This window comes from Hylaeus volcanicus, chromosome 8 (assembly GCF_026283585.1).
Source record: "Hylaeus volcanicus isolate JK05 chromosome 8, UHH_iyHylVolc1.0_haploid, whole genome shotgun sequence".
Classification (NCBI taxonomy): Eukaryota; Metazoa; Arthropoda; class Insecta; order Hymenoptera; family Colletidae; genus Hylaeus; species Hylaeus volcanicus.
In genome coordinates, this window is record NC_071983.1 from 14,810,303 (window position 1) to 14,827,159 (window position 16,857).

The following is a 16,857-nucleotide window of genomic DNA, read 5'->3' on the forward strand; positions in this document are numbered from 1 at the left end:
ATTTGTCGTTTCCACAGAACAGAACCTATAGGGTGTTTCGTTTTATAACTACGTAGGCCAATGAATTTTTTTAAACAAATGCTGCCTTATTGTGGATAAAAATATACAAGGTTCCATTTAAAAAAGAATAATTTACTTGTTAAATTTTCCCCAACCACTTTGCTTACAGCAAAATTATTTAATCTATGTAATTTTCCCCTTCGAACCAAATAACAAATGTTGTAAAATCATTTTTTGAGCGCTTCGCCCCCTCGAGATTTATTGAGCTATTCTATTTTAGACGGATCATCCTGAATAGAAAAGAATAGAAAAGAACAATGTACGCATTCTCAGACTATTATCAACTAACAATAAGAGAATTCGTGTATCCTCTGGATGGTAACGGAGAATATACAGTAGCATATGATGAATCGTTCTGTTCGTCACTACAAGAGCGCGGCACTGTACCACGACATTTTTCAGAAGCAAAATCAAAAGAAAAATGATTCGAAAGAATCAGAGTTGAAACAATAAATATAGTAATACCACGATAGATTGGTTCAAGTATTTTAGAATAAGACAAAAATATTAACCGATTCAAGCGTAAATCAACAATGAAACTAATGAAGCTTCAGTTTCCAGCCCTCTCTAAAAAAGGGCCCCTAAGAAAACTCCTTCATTCATTCATTATTTAATTTATGTACTATTCAGAAATTTAGAAGACGAATTTTTTTACCATTGAAGAATGCCAGGATTTATATAAATAAACTCTTGACTTTTTCCTAATTTCATTTGAAACTGAATATTTTTAAATTTATCATCAACGATATGGGTATGGATTTTGTTTAATAAATAGTTTGATATTTTCGTAGACTTTTTTGCTCTCTAAGCCTCCATAAGCTCCCTTTTTTGGGGGGATGTGCCTCATATATCTATATTTCAGAAGCAAACTATATTGACAAAATTTAAAATAAATATGTACATTTCTCAATGCAAAGTAAAATATTAAATTTCTAAAATGCAGACTTAATACAGTTTGCCTCTAAGATACATATAATACATCACACCTATTTCTTACAATTAGACAGCGGACATTTATCTCAATTAATATTTTCACAAATACAGAAAATGAATTGAAACTTAAATGAAAGTATTCCTTATTTTCTAAACAGTATACTATTGGTGATATTTTATATATTATTAAATTTGTATACATTTTCATAGATTTCCCTATATTTTCATTTACCATAACTGCATAAACATCCGCAGCCTAATGATAATACATTAGAAGATAACACTCACCGTTCCTCCATGAAATCCCATGCAAATTGATCGTCAAGCGTCATGTCGTTGACAGCGTTTCCGTTGCACTCAAATCACTCTGTGATCTGTTATACGCGAAAGCAGAAATTTTAAGAAAATTAATCATTAAAATGTATACAGTTAAACTGCAAATTTAATAAACCGTTAAACTCGTAATATACAGCATATGATCGTAATTAGAAATTTATATGTATATATATTTATATGTATACAGGTAGTCCCATAAATATTCGTACCATCTATGTCTACAGAAGAAATTTGTCTAATTGTAAGTTAAATAATAGGTTTGATGTTTCCAAATAAATTTTTCATTAGAAATATATACACGTGTAAAGTTTATTTGTGTTCATATTTATAATAAAATATTTATTTGGAAAATAATTTCTTCAGTAGTATATATAGAGATCACAAAAGAAAGTTCAAATTTAAAGCGAAGTTAAAATACATGCAGTTGAACAAAAAGTCAAATATATATATATATATGAAACGAAGGAAACAAGATTACATCAGCCTTCGTTTACCTCAACTATGCGCTGACAGAAAACTTTTTCACACTGTTCCATGTAGATTATATTCTACAAGGCCACTTTTCAATATTTCCTTGATGATTTATACAGTTCATAAATAATAATTTCGGAGCAATACGAGCAGTACAATATCTGCAAAATTGTTCTTATGTTCTGGTTTAGCCAATTGAAAAAACCGATGTTTAAAAAATTGTATTTTTAGAATCGTTAGAATATTCAAAAATATCTTGTAAATTAATTAAACAGTATTACGAAGCATATTTCGAGTTGCACGTCGTCAAATATGCCAATTATATCATTACAATTACTCCCATACATTAGATTTAATAAATTATAGAAGATGCTATTTACAAACTAAAGCCTAAATTGTTATTTTGAAACTTGACAGTAGAAAAAGTGTGATAGAAATATACAAACACATATAATACTCGTTTGCACCAAGTGCAATAGTACATACATCCAATTAATTGCTCAATAAAAAAATTGAATTAAATTGAAAGTCGAGAAACTCCGCTTGGAGGCGCTCCAGCAGTGTCCTATCGGTACAATCGTAAAGCAGGTTCTGCATTACCTGTATTATCGGTAAACAAGTTACCATGCAATTACCTTTAAAAAAAATGCCAAACGTTTCAGAAACGTTATCGAACGATTTCATTATCTCGCGAATGGCAGTCGTGATTATTATTTCTGAATGTATTCTGTACTTGTATGATGTAAGGTATGTTTAAGATTCACAAAACTATTGGAATTATAAAATTTGAAAGAAGACGGACCTTTCTTACCAAACATAATTTTGTCATTTTTCGAAAATTAATTGAAACAGTAAAATTATACGATATACGATAAACAATGTGGTTAAAAATATTACTGGTAAACTTCAAAACAAACGATTAAGTATTCGAATTACTACTGACGTCAGTACCAAAAACAGTTTCGAGAAAAATAAAAGATGTAAATAAATTTAACTAATCAACTAATCTATACGTTTCATCCTTTAAGATTCAGATTTTTTGTCTCCAATAAAATTTTTGTGGAGCCTCAGAATGAATTATCTATCGCAAAGAATAAAATATTCTTAAATCAATTATTTACGAAATTTGTCTAGCGTGGAATGGTAAGCTTTGTTACAAGTTTTCAAACAGATTATAAAGCACCGCTGCTTTCTTCGATTTATTATGCAATCTTTCACTCAATCTTTAATTGTCCTTGAATAATATTCTCGCAACTGTTAGTACACACTTTCGACAACATGTGAATCGAATTTTTCAACTTCACGAATTTTTCTTTCTAATTGGAATTTCTCAATTGTTCGATCGTTAATTTCAAAAAAGAGATACGAACAACCGAAAGATACGTCCGGTGGAAGGCATCTTGCAAGTATTTAGAAAAGAAAGTAAAGAAAGTCCAATGTTTCACTCAACTCTATCGTGAAATTTCGAAGTTGCGTAATAAATGCTTCATTAGCATTACCTATGGTGTTATAACGGTGTAATATACCTGAAAGAATCTTTTCTTAAATAAACTAGTAGAAACATATGCAGACAGGCTCCACACGAAAAGCAACTGGCTTCAGCCGAACAATTTCAGGATTAAATATCTTTTAACTTTTCTTGGACATTCGAATCTAGTTATGCATCGAAACTAGCATAATTTTCTTGAATAATACACGACATTTCTAGACATTGATCAGCTTGGTTGAATTCTAAAATAATTACTCCCTGTGAGTCAAATTTTCTTCTGTTCCTGGGGAATAAAAAATATACAAGTATTCATGTTGAAATATATTGATAACATAATGTTAATTAAACATGTACTAGATACTTATACATACTTTACTATAAGAGAAACGACTGTTATAGGATATAACCAAATAAGGGGGTTAATTATGCCCCCTTTCGATTTGGTATATATAGCACATATTGCCTATTTGACAAATTATCGAATGACCCAAGTCGAATTTGATTTAGGGGCACAGTAATCTCCTTATTCTGTTATATCTTTTGATATAAAGCCGTAGACAATGATGGGCCCCAAAAGAGAATAGTTTATTCACGAATATACTTCATAGTGATATTTTATCGTAATATTAAAAAATGAAAATACCACTTTATGGGGCTTTTCAAATTGGATAAAACAGAATAACTGGAAAACATCGATTATCTGTTAACTAATAAATACCAAATTCAAGTTAATTTAATTTAAATTTAAGTAATATAAAGGTTAAGAAAATTATGCCAGTTTCAATGCATAACTAGACTCAGGTTTGCAAGAGAAGTTAAAAGATATTTAATTTTGAAATAGTTCGGCTGAAGCTAGTTCTCTGCAATCTGCACAAAACTTTGCCGAACAATTCAGTGGTCCCAGAGATTGAATTGCTTATAAAAATAGTTACTCTTACATTATTTACGAATTTGATACGTTAAAGGAATCGAACAGTATGCCATGTTCCGTGAAATTAATATGATCATCGAAGAATAAATTTAAAAATAAATTCCACGAGCAGCGATCTACCAGGTTAACGTTCGTTCAAATAACAGGGTCAACGAGTTTCTTAATCCGCACCTGGATGGAACAGAGCACACTCACAGCAAAGAGATATCACTTTCCCGGCTTTCTTGCTGCCACGCCCGACTACCGTGCTTTTGTACGAACTTGAACGAAACGCGTGGTCTCCGATGCATACCAATAAACAGGTAAAAAAAAAAAAATACTAGTTCTAAATACCCACGAAATCACGAACGACCAGCAGAACCGATTTTAACCAGCTCTCACGGCGTCCATTAAGGAGAAAACGGGAATGTAAATGGAGCATCATCGCGAGCGTTGCTCAAGTTCCACATTTCAAATTGTCCAGTCGGTCAAGTGCTCGTCGAAATATGCCCGTAGAAATCGACTGGAGCTATTAAAATTCTAATTTCGTTGATACTAAAAATATAACTGTGTACCTGTGGACAACGAGGCAATATGTACCTCAGGGTGGACGTTAAAAATTACATTTTCGCAGACGCCCCATAAAAAGTTTCTGTTTAGTGAAAGGGAAACGAGGAAAATTTTTCTTGATGGAAACAAATGAAAAGAACACGTGCCGTCGGACGATCGAAATTCATTTTTCGATGATTCACACTTTTTTTTTTAAATATCTCACGAAATATGCAGAGTTAAGAAAGTAAACCGTATACAAACGATTTTGTAGGGAATTACATTCTCTACGAAAAATGTTATATCCATTTTCTTCAAAACATGTGTATTTATGAAGATATTTAAAAAAAAAAACTCTCATAGATCTTATCTAGTGAGCATTATAAATCCTACAAATATAGTACCCTTTGAATCATTCATTTTTCTCCCTTTCACATTTTTCTTTGAAGACTCTGATAATGGAGTTATCGCTTGTCACGCTTATTTGGCCCAGCCTGTATATTTTTTTCTAAATAACACCCCTCATGCATATGTAATATGTACTTCTATACACAACCACTCGTAATCGAGATCTAAACTTCGAATTATTAATGGACTATTGGTGTATATAATATATATAAAATTTTAAGTTGAATCAAAATTACAATTGTGGGGTGTGCTGCAATGAGGAGGCAGCTCCATTTTTTTTATAGTTTTTTCACGGATTTAAAAAAATTCCTTCTTTTCGTGGTGACAGAGTCAAAGCAGTAAGAAGAATGAATTTTGCACTAATTTTACGATCTCCTTAAGAAAAATCCCTTAAATTTCAGGTGTTTCTTAGTACGACGAGCAATAAAGAGACAGCTCCAAACATTAATCGCCCCCCCCCCCTCCCGCCACTTTGAAACGATGGATGGAATCTAGAACTACATAATTTCATAATTAGGTTCCTACGCTATGATATGAAAAAGAAAGAGAAAGAAAATGTCAAAAATCTCAATTTTAAAATGTCTTTTTTTTTTATTATTATTTTCCAAAAATTTGAAAAGATGGCGCTGCCTCCTTATTGATGCACACCACTCAATTAAGAAGTTATTTAGCGTTACAGTGGATCATTAGCGTATGTAATAAATACGAAATGTCAAGTTGAATTGAAATATAAACTAATTCTGCATCTAAAACGATTGTTCATTCGCAACGCTGTTACATTTAGATCTTGATGGTCTAAAATGGTAAGAATACAAAATCAGATTTAGTAAATACGAAGTTACTCGGTGTAATAGAGTTAACTTTTATAACACCGAGTCAGATGAGGTATTAGATGATTATGGGTTATCATTGCGAAATTCCATCATCTCCTTTCTCTATTCTCAACAACGGCCAGAGGACAATGTCCTTCCTTTTGCTAGGAAAATTATGCCTCGCGGCTGAAGGAAGATCTATGAAACAACTCTTGTCGAGTCGAAACGAATGTTCTTGCGTTTTGTTTTAGTGAAAAATAGATCTATATTTGTTTAAATATACGCATTATTGAATTTACAATTGCAGATTAAAAGTGAATATAATTGATTGATTAATGCAAATAGGAAGGTAATCGCGAAGAAACCAGTTACCGCTTAGCTGCGAAGCAAACGTCGATCCTGACACAAGGAAGAAACTTTGTTACTTGATTTACTACGTTTTCAACCCGTTTTCCAGTGACAGACCTTTTTTACGTAATATCACCCACGAAGTGTTACGTGACGTGTTAATTCTTTGCAAATCAACATTCAACATTGTGTTTTCTTGGAATGTGTGACTGAGAGAAAAGTGAAAGTTGTTCGCGTTTTATTTATAAACAAATGACAATTTTGCTTCATATTGACACGTCATTAATTTCTGCACCTAATTCTAGGTGAAATCTACAAGTTTGGAATATTATTCAATCCATAGTTCTTAAACACAAGATACATGGAAATAAAAGAAAAATATGATTTATTTGAACGCGCTTTGAAAAATTTAATTCTTTCCTTGTTTCCTAGTTGTCAAACCAAATGTCGAAGGAATCTAAATCAATTGAAATAATTCTGACATTAAAGTAATAAATGGATGGAATAAAAGTAAATAAGTCTATGTAAACTAAAATTAAAAACAATTAAATTTGAAAGCAGAGAAAATTTGTCGACTATTGAACTTTGTATATACAGATAAATTATATTGACCATCAGGTTGAGACACAGGTTATGTACAAACTGCGGATGTTCATGCCAAACAAAATCTTTGCGAACGTACCTAAGATAATTGAATTCGTATTATATTAATTCGTATAATATGAATTTTTCTTCGGATATTTGTTTATATTTTCGAAAAAATACGCAGTTATATACATACATAGGTTCACTATAACGGAGATCAAGTTGAAAGTTCAGAAGGTTGATAATTCAACCCAAAAAAAATGTGCAAATATTTGTATTTAAACTAGAGTTATAAACGATAGAATGTAAAGGCACGGAATTAATTTCTACACGTAATATTAGATAGTTAACTGTAATCGAACTATCGAACTATCAGAAGGAGGAAGTCAGTCGCTTGATTACATCACGTACACGTCGCATACATGTATGCTGCGAATTTACGCTAATATCCCCAGTTCGAAATCAGTAAAGCTTGAAAACGGGTACAGATTACGCGTTGGTCGACGATACGTACAGGATTCATGAATTCAGAGGAACGAAAGACACGTGTTCTGCTCGCATACCTCTGAGAAAACACGATTTACGTGTCACAGCGCGTTTGTCGTGTCGCATGACAAACACTCGTTCGGAATGTGTCAAACTTTTCATGAGGCAATTTGTGTGCGGAACAATTTTAAAGAAAAAGTCACTACGCGTCTTAGACATACTTAACTCGAGATTCGCTAATAATAAGAGACTATCTAGGAGACTCGTATGGCACCCCACATATCACTTACGCCTTGTTCTAATTGCCCGTCGCGCGATTTTGTCGCCGCGCGACGAGCAATTAGGATAAGGCGTTATATTACTTATATCATTCATATATTATTCACAGCTTAAGGGTAATAAAATGAAGATAGCAAACGTACTTTATTGTTTATAAAGTTTTAAGGCCGAAATTGCAAAATCAGGCCTTGGAGTTGTATCCGCCAAAGTATAACGAATATATTAAAACCAGAATTATTAGAAAATATTGCTTCTTTGCTTCAATATCCTGGAAAAAAATCATGCTAGCCTAATCGCCCTGTCCTCGTCTGTCCTGCAATTGTTGTATCGCCCTCTCTGTCCTTGTTCCAGATTTCCTACTTTTTCCGCAACTGTCGCTGAAGTCAACTCGAAGTTTGGCTCTGGCTCCTGCACACGCTGCTTGAACATTTTGGTAGTTGTGCTCCAAAAAAAGATGTAATTTCTGAATCCACAATAGATGACCAAAATCTTTATTCCGTTTGATCTAATTAATTCAACACTAATTATAAGATGTTTTCGTTGGCTTTGATCGATTCCACTTTCCACTCGTTGAATATAAAAGATTGTTTAAAGAGAGACTCGAAAATTAAATGAAATACTTGCAAAGTTCTTGGACTAATAAGCAAGTGATATTTGTTGTACTGTATGTATTCCAAATAATGTAATACAAAATAAAAAAAAAAAGTTGCAAGCATTCATTCAACACATTTGCGTATATTTTGGAGATAATATTAAAGAATTGGAATTATATTAAATTTCTAAATAGTTTATTAAGTTTATAAATAGAATGTTATTGAAATGAATAATTTATAAATAGAATATTTTGAATGATACAAGAAAAATACATTTCTTAAACTTTCATGATAACTCTATTAAGGGTACATTCAAATGTAAACATTTCAAGAAATGTTTTTTTTTTTTAGAAAATTGAAAATAGAAGAAGCCTAAGCCGTATATATAATAAATTTAGCAATGCATACTTCAAAAAATTTTTCTACGAATTTGTGCCTGAAATTTTGCTAATGTATTCCTGAAACGTACTACAATCGAAATACGTAGTAAAGGGAAGCGACTTTTTGCGAATTTTGCACTAGAATATATACTTAATATAGAACGAGATGTTTAGACTTTAGTTAAAAAGATGAAATGATCGCAGAAGTTAAACTCATCGGAAGCCATTTTATGGTTGACGAGAATATTCGCTAGGCTAAGACAGGCGTGATCTAATCAATTAAAACCATCGAACGAACAGGATATCTTGAATTGCGCGAGATACCTGTGTGTTACACCTACGGGATCATTACACGGTCACTGGCTATAATTTATACCGTTGAATATTATATAAATCCAGTTGCAGGATGAAGGTAACCTGAAATTTGTAAAAGTTGACGGTAAAAGTAGCTTATCTCTCTCCTGGACTTTCGCGATATCGTCTGATTAATTTCTTGCCAATGTTTATTTGGAATACCAAAGGCAGGAAATGGTAGTGAAATTACATATAAGCAAATATAAAATATTAAATAAAATCTCAATTTTTCATTATTTTCAGCTAGGCTCTTCCTGAGACATACTTTTCACAGTTGAGAATAACTAAATGCACAGTACCGATAATTTTATATACGAATACACACATACACACTTATGTAAGACTGAATAAATCTTGAAATTATTTAAACATCGAAGCGATGCAAGGCTACTAGAAGTTTAATTGCAAATACAGAAATGATGGTTTTGAAACGGTTACGTTTTTATTGTTTTTTTATGAAGACGTTACTGTCCTCAGGCGATTATTTTTATTTATGTTATGAATTACATGTAAAACGTATTTATGAAAATTAACTGTGACAGTAATTTCTCAAGAGACTTTCAACTTGCAGTAATCAAATATTTTCCATGTGCAATCACGAGAAAAATAACTCTTAGTTATTTGAATACTGAACTATTTATATAAATACATAAGAAAGCTTCGTTCGCATAAACGAGTATGCGGAGTGAAATTGACTAAAACAAGTGTTAAAAGAGTAAGAGTTTGCTACAATAGCACACGAGTAAAAAGAATTCAATTTATTAGAGCTTCACGACGTTCATCGTGCGTTCCGCATACGAATCATTAATTATTCATGGTTAATCAAGGTAAGAACCTAATTACCAATGATGGACCAGTTTCTTTCCCTCGAAAAATTCATGCATACGTACGAATAGAAATGAAAAAAAATTAATATAACATGATTTCATACGAAATACGAATTGCATTAATTACTATTCAAAATAAACGTCTAATTACCGATACTGCATTACTGCTTTCTTTCTAATTTCGTCTCAATTTATTTCGCTAGGGAAATGAACAGGTAGAAGAGAAATTAGCTCGGTGGTGAAGGTTCCCAGATGAAATTTCAATATTTTAAGATTAGATTTCCAATCGTGCTGCATCCAAGACTTCCCAATTTGGGTCACAAACAATGAGTCTTCGAGTAATGGAGTATTTTCTCTAGCTAAACGTGTTATTAAAAGTTTAGTTTGAAGCCTAACAGCGATCTCAGATACACTGCTTGATTAAACTGATTCAGACTCCTTCATTAAAACTGATACTACAACTCTTAATATATGTATAATGTTAAATTATATAGAACTAAATATATACTAAATATATATTATATATTTATTGTTAATACCTCGCTAAAATTTAGAAACAATATACTAGATAAGAAAATAAACTGGTATCTACATATAGCTATATCTTGGACCACTTTTGAGCCTATACTTTTGAAAAATATTGAAAGTAATGTTCATATAATATTTGCAGAGTGAAATAAATTTCTATTTGGATTCAATTTTTGTAGGTACGTTTGCAAAGATTTTTATTTTGCATAAAGATTCATAACTACATTATAACAATATATCTGCACAACACGGGAAATGATGATAAATTCAAACTTTGGTGATTTAATATTTCAGATTATAATGAATAACATGCTATTATTTAAATGTCATAACATAGTTTACCTTCAGAGACAAACATATACATATATACATATACTGTACATAATATATGACATATACGTATGTATTATCCATTTCTATTTGAAATATTATATTACCAGCATTTGGATTCAACGTTACTTTATTCAACGTTACCCTGAGACACAGATACATTTTCATAATTATACACAAATTCAACGTCTAAATGTGTAGTGTTATTATTATTAAAGAGACCCTGGTCCACTAGCAGTCCAGGATGTCGTCAACGAAACAAACAAAAACGAATTAAATCACCTATAGCAGTAAACACATTACCAAGGAACTTATCGCTGTTGTAATAGCCAGACACAAAATTGCTACAAGATGGTTCGACGTAACTTTGTCCGTCCACCCCTCGAAGAGCACATTGTTTCAGGGCCGAGTTCCGTGAGGCCACGTGGGCGGGTTAACTGCATTTCTCGCGCGTGACACATCGGGCACACACCGTCGGTACGGTAAGAATTTTGCACGTATACCGGTGTATTTCCAAGAAAATTTACCATAGGGCACAGAAAGGACGCGGGCTGAAAGAGATGAAAAAGAAACGGAGGAAGACGCCGCCGCGCCGCGCCGTGGGATTCCTCGCCCACCTCTCGCCATTGCGCGCCGCGGTTTTTTCGCTTCGAAAGGTACATATCTCCTGGAAGTCATTGCTTCTAGGTGTGACTCGAATTCTTTAGATTCTCTCCTGCTTTATCCATTCTATTCTTCCTACCTTTCTGCCTTGCTATTTCTGTTACTTGTACGACAGTAGACCTATTCGGAATTATTTGCTGCGAGGAATTTATGAATTTACCTTTGGCCTTCTATTCGGGCCTGTTTAATTCGAAGCTTTCCCTTTTAGGTGCAAGATTAATCCTCCGTTCATGCAAATTACGTTGGCCTGCTGAAGAAAATCGTGAGATAGGACACTGGTAAGTAATGTATAAGAAAGTATAAGAAAGTGGAAGTAATGTATAAGAAAGTAGTATTTAAGGGAGTACACGTAGTTGGCATAGCCAAAATTTAAGAGAACTTAATATTTAAATATTTAAATCTTTTTGTTAGCATATATAAAAAAATAAAAAAAAAATATATATATATACATGTCAAATTGAGTAACCTCCTCTTTTTCGAAGTCGGTTAAAAATAGCCAAGATATTTTAAATATATCTAAACAAAAACATTTATATATTAAGATCAATACTTGCACTGTTAAATTCAGCTTTGTTTATATGAATTTAAATCTTGGAAAAAACACTTTATAGTCTATAAATATCTGTAATATACATTAAGAATGACTTATGTTTATCGCATATAGAAATGATCCAATACTGCTTGAACCCCAAAGAATCTCTTCTCTTTGATTTATGTCTCATGTACCTATATCACATATAGGAAATTCTATTAAGGAATCTATATAAAGATCATCTCCCGAATACTATCCTCAACATATCCTGAAATAATGAATTCATAAACAAAATGTCCACTCCTCCCTAACTACTCCAAAACTCCCAACTACAAAGCTTTCAATTCCAAAGCTCCCAACTTCAAAGCTTTCAACTGCTGTATGCTTTCAACTCCTAAGCTTTCAACTCCAAAGCTCCCAACTTCAAAGCTTTCAACTGCTCTATGCTTTCAACTCCAAAGCTCCCAACTTCCTGCCAAACTACTCAAGAATCTCTTTCCATCGATTTATCTATACAACCTCAGAAACAGGCATCGAATCGTTTAATGAAATGCTATTGATTCTCATCTCTATTTGTCAGTGTTTTCGCATACACGATATAGAATAACGTCGTTGTTATGATCAAATCGATAAAGAGATTAAGACAGTTGATCGGCGCAATGGCGAGGCAACAAAGAGCACAAAGGAGTTAAACTGAAACTAGAGGTTCCCCAACCTACTTCGATCGAAGGCACAACTAGGTCACCTTGCCGGAGGTTTTGCAACTCCAATAGGTGGCTATCTAAGAGTAGTGAATAGGCGGACAGGGGCGGATCGGTATAGTCTATGCACCGCGAACTGAAAATCCGGTTTTGGGAAAATAACGAGAGAGGAGCCAGTTCTTTCTGCTCTGGGAGAGGCACGCGGGGGCAAACTTTCCTGAAATTCCTGGAACGCATTAACCACAGCTCACCGACTTGTTTAGCCTTTGTCCAATCGAGTGAATTTGCAATTGTCCAAGAACAAAGTTAGATCGTCGATTGATTTTTCTTGCGGCAAATTCGAGGTACCTTTACACCTCAGGGAAAAAGAAAAAAAATTGTCCTCAGTGGCTCACGATGAAAATCGTTCGATGTAATAGGCGTGGAAATTATTTCTGTACCTTTACATTTAATTGTTTGTAACTTTAGCTTAAACAGAATTATTTACTTTTATTCCATTTATTTAGTACCTTTATTTCAGAATTATTTCGATGAATCTAGACAAATTAATCAGTTTAATTAAATAGTAAATTTACCTTAGAATGGCACAAAATTAATTTCTACACCTAATCATTGAAAATATGCATGTGACAGAAACTATAAATTTGATTTTGGCAAAGAACAATTAAAATAAACACCTGTTCTCTAAAGCCTGTTCTAAATCTGTTGTTTCTTTTGTGAATGCACAGATTCCCTGATAAAATTAATTAATAAAATGTGAAATTCTTGCATTGTACCACTTCAATTGTTACTTGTATTTAAAATGTCTAAAATATAATATTATATACGTATACAAGTTCATAATATATATATTATGTAAGTATATATAATTGTATGTATACTTGTAATATACATTTTAAAACTATTTTTTATATGAAACTTTTTCTTTCTATATATTATTTATTCGTGTTCGTTATGTCAGAATTTGTTGTTGTTTCTGAAGGCTAAAGTCGAAAACGTTCGTTTAGACAACGATAAAGGATTAAAAAAAGAACAAATAGGAGGACCCAAAATTGAGCTCCGATTAAAATTTTTCTATCGAGAAATCTCGATCGTTTTTCCTGACCATAGAACGAAAGGAGAAAGCACCGACATAAATTCTGGCATCGATGAGGCCGCGTTTGTTAATGTCGACGATCTGTCTTTCTTTTTGTGGAAAATAATGATCGGCATGTGGCAAGGTCGACGGCGCGAACGGCTCTGTGGAGACGCTTGAGAAATGGAAGGCCACTTTCCCTTTCTCTTCACTTTTCAACAATACGCCCGTACGCTCGTCGACACATTCTAATAAAATATTACGGAACAAAACAACAACGGGATCGTATATTGCAAACTGTTACGCGGAACCGAAGAACTTGTTACCGATTACATTAGCGACTTTAACGCGCTCAAAGGATTGAACAAACATTTATATGAATACTTGATATAACGCGCGCTCACTTTCCAGTGAAAGACCTCGCGACATTTATGTAACTAATAATTTTCAGGCGTGAGCGTTCATTTTGATCGAATGTTAGCTAAATAATTCTGCTGATGCAAGTAAACATCTCCCCGGCAATATTTATTAATATTGCTCAAGATAGATTTAGATTTAGTTCTAAGATATTATTATTTTATTTTCCTAAGTAGCAATTAAAATAGTAAATAGACGACTATCAAAAATCAGAATTAATAACGGTGAAGAACTTTAAAAAACTTTTCTGTTCTTAATAATTATAACTTTTGTCAACTGTATATATGTATTTTATGACATTGTAAATATTATACGAAAATTTACGACACCCCTCTACTAATGAATTTCTTTGATATTTCTAAACACTTTTCTGAACTAATAGTCCCTATTTATAATTATTAATTAACATACATTATGCTTTACGGGTAATAAAACAATTTTTCTGCATTTAAGATTTAAATAATACTCTTACTTACACATTTTCCTATCAATTTTTGATTATTTGTAAGCAAGTTTAATAAAAAATTGATTCGCGTATAATTACTTCATCCTTCTGTTACTTTTTTCACACTTAACTGATACACAAAATGAAGATCTTTTTACTTTATAAGCATTCGTCTATATTGAAAACTTTAATAGTAGATCTTCTATGTATAAAAATATATTATTATGCTTGTGCAAACTAGAATACAAACTTTCCTATATGTTTAAAAAAAAAAACATCGTATCAACTGGATGATTTTACCTATTCTGCTAAGTGTTGGTGATTTTAATTCTTCGATGTATATTTTTAACTACCCTGTATAAGGACATTAAAATTCCAATGCGTCTGATGACTGGTAGTACCTATCTACTTCCTAGCACTGAAAGCATATTGACAGAAGAAATTCTTTCTACGTAATTTCTAAGGTTATATCCTATTCCTATATACGAATGTTAAATAGAAACTTTGGAAAACAACAACGAATGCCACATTACGTTATTTTGTTATTATACTGACGAAATTCATTTAATTTGCAAAACAAAATTTCAATTCAACTCGTTATGTGCTTTATAAATTCCAGGAGAATCCTTTCGTTCGATTACAATGTTTACGTTATGTTACGTTACAAGTTTACGTTATTTTGAATTTATTTTTGGATATTATTTTAGAGAATAAAAAAACTTGCTGGATTTCTCGTATACTGGAACATTTATTGAAATCCGAGAAAAAACGCGAGTAATAAAAGGTGAAAAATGTTAGCGTAGGATATTAAATTATCCGTGATAAAAGTTGATGCATCTATGCACGACAAAATTTTAGAAATCATTAATTGGTTGAGGCACAACATATACAGTCAGTGTAAGAAGTATTCATACAGCAACCAATTTAAAATAAAACTAATAAGAAAAGAAATAAAAGGTTAATATTAAAAGTAATAAACTTTAATTTATGTAAAATCTACTCTAAAAATATGTAGGAATGTTGGTTAATTATTTCTTCCCCTACAATTTATTAATAAAATAAATATACGAAATTTTATTTTGAATTGATTCTTGTACGAATACTTATTACACTGACTGTATATGCTTGCACTTGTCAGCTGTAGTATTTTCATTTTGCATAATATTTTTGTGCTAGCTTTTTCGCTGAAGAAAACTTATCCTCTTTTAAGATGTTTGATTAATTTTTTTTATCAGTGCTTAGACCATACAAGCCTATTTCACTTTTTTCTACAATATTTGCTCTACCATTTACAAAATATTGTTGCTTGGCGCGACTTTTTCACTATTCTTTCCAAAACATATTTTCGTGGTTACGTATTTCTCTTTTACATGATATATTCGTATCTCTCCATTTTCTCTCATTGCACTATTGTTTGACTAGGGATGCCAGTAGTTTGAAAAGGCCCAACGAGCCTACAAGGTGCTCGGGTACCTCGGGTTCGCCAAACCCGTACTGTAGCTGCGGCCAACCACAGCTACAGCCCCTGAGGACATAGTTGACACCAAACCTGGACACTTTTGAAATGATGTTAATTAAAATATTTTATTTCACAATTCTTTTCATACCCGTGCATCATTTTCGAAATAACATTATTTGAAATGCTATTTGGAATAGCGTATTATTTTATTTTACAACTAATTGAAGTAATTGTGGAATTGCTCTTAAAAATTGTATCAGGTGAAATGACAAGTACACGACGATTTCAATTTTGAAAGCGATGAAAATGAATTTCAAGAAGAAATTAATGTACCGACGTCGTTACAAGATAAAAGAACCGACACGTCTATGTTAAATGATTATTCGATTATACGAGATTATACTTTGCTCATGTATAACACATTCTGCAACAGAATCGAATAGACTCAATAAATTATTTAGGGATTAATTGTTTCGTTAAATTTGAAATAAAAACAAAAATTACAAAATAATTTCCCCCAAAAAATGTACATATTAAGTTCAATAATTGTATTGTGAAACTAAGCTTTGTCTTGGGTCGAAAAATCTATTTATATCTAGAAAAGAAAAATTCTTAAATGTTCCCCATGACAGCTGCATGTACACCCTTAAAGCGAGGCCATGTGCTCTCCCTGTTTCATCTTGATGCGTTTGCGGTGCCAGAAGATGAATTACGCAACGATATATTATATCTACCTCTCGCCTCGCCTACCGCCTTGTCTCACAGGCGGCGAACACCTCAGCTGTGCGTACATATTCGCGGTAAGGTTAAACTCCAGTGACATTTTGGACGACTTTCACCATTCGGGCAGACGTGGAACGCTGCTTTCTTCGTCTTTTCGTCTCGAC

General features: G+C 32.5%; 1 protein-coding gene across 1 annotated transcript in view; it reads right to left on the reverse strand.

The window, feature by feature from the left end:
* The window catches only part of LOC128880838 (protein obstructor-E-like), a 111,490-nt gene that overhangs the window by 63,973 nt on the left and 30,660 nt on the right, over positions 1 to 16,857 (reverse strand). The window lies entirely within an intron of this gene.